A 1,299-nucleotide genomic window follows, 5' to 3' on the forward strand; every position below is an offset into this window, starting at 1 on the left:
TTTGCTTGGTGATTGTGTTGCTATTGGAAATTTACACCTCCGTCTCAGTCATCAGAACCTTTCTGGATCCTTTCTCGACCTCACTGGTACTCTCGCCGGAACAGACTGCTCTGGTCAACATCATGGTCAACAGGAAAATCCGTATCACAGTCTCTTGGGGCAAGTCCATCTTACAGGAGGAGAAAAGGAGAAATTTGTAATGGGGGTATAGGAAAACAGTTTGAGGGGGAGAGAAACTTGTTACGATAATTAGTTCTCTTGTCTTGTTGTTCTTCTTGTTCTGCTGTCATCTCAAAGGTGCTGTCTCTCAGTCTTCCAAACGAACATTCCGGTGATGCAATATTCCTTCCAAACCAGCGATCTTTCTGTAAGGACAAAAATCTTGCATTACCATTTGTCTAACTGATGTGTGACATACCATCTTTAAAACATGAAAACATGAGTGAGAAGAGAGAAAACAAAAAAAACAAAAGAGAGAGAGAACAATTCATATATATATATATATATATATATATATAACATAACACATCAATAAACAACAAAAAAAAAAACATTTTTCAAACATTTTTTAAAACATTGTCAGATCATCAGGCTGTCATATCTACATGTCCAATGGTTTCCTTGCGCAGTCCCTCCCCCCCGCACCTCCATACTTCACCCTCTGTATCTGGCAAGGATACATTGATGTGGGTAGGTCATGCTGGGGTTTGGTAGACTTCTGCAAAGACCAAGTAGATATGCAATGTTTGAGTCCTATCAATAGTCGTCAGAGATGGGGAGAGAAAAAGAAACATTTCACAGATACATTTACAACGTTTCACCCGGTCATTCCTGTGTCTTCAGAGAATGACCTCCCAATTTATTAACCGTTACCTCAGGCTTACCATCAGTCCTAATGATCACCTTTCCTGGCTACATATTATGGGTGTGGGCAAAAATTTTTCCTATCTGATCCCTGATTATAATTTGGTGTGTCATAACTTTTGCTCATTTTCATGTCTAGGGGGTCTGACTTTATGTGGGCTGTTGCAGTTGCTGGCATAATGCCCTTCTCTTTTACAAAGATAACAAACCCTGGGTTTCCTCCAAGTGTCAATGACCTGAGGTCTTGGTTGATTTGATGCCTCCTCAAACGCTCGGATGCTCATCACCATCAACCGTTTTCCCTGTACTTCCCTGATTCCTTGGGTACCATGGTTATGTTGTTGTCTAGGGGGCTGATGTGACTTTTGTCTACTTCCTGATCTACAATCTCTTGCAAAATGACCTTCCTTCTGGCAATTGTAACAGACTTCCACA

Source organism: Pseudophryne corroboree, assembly GCF_028390025.1.
Source record: "Pseudophryne corroboree isolate aPseCor3 chromosome 1 unlocalized genomic scaffold, aPseCor3.hap2 SUPER_1_unloc_3, whole genome shotgun sequence".
Taxonomy (NCBI): domain Eukaryota; kingdom Metazoa; phylum Chordata; class Amphibia; order Anura; family Myobatrachidae; genus Pseudophryne; species Pseudophryne corroboree.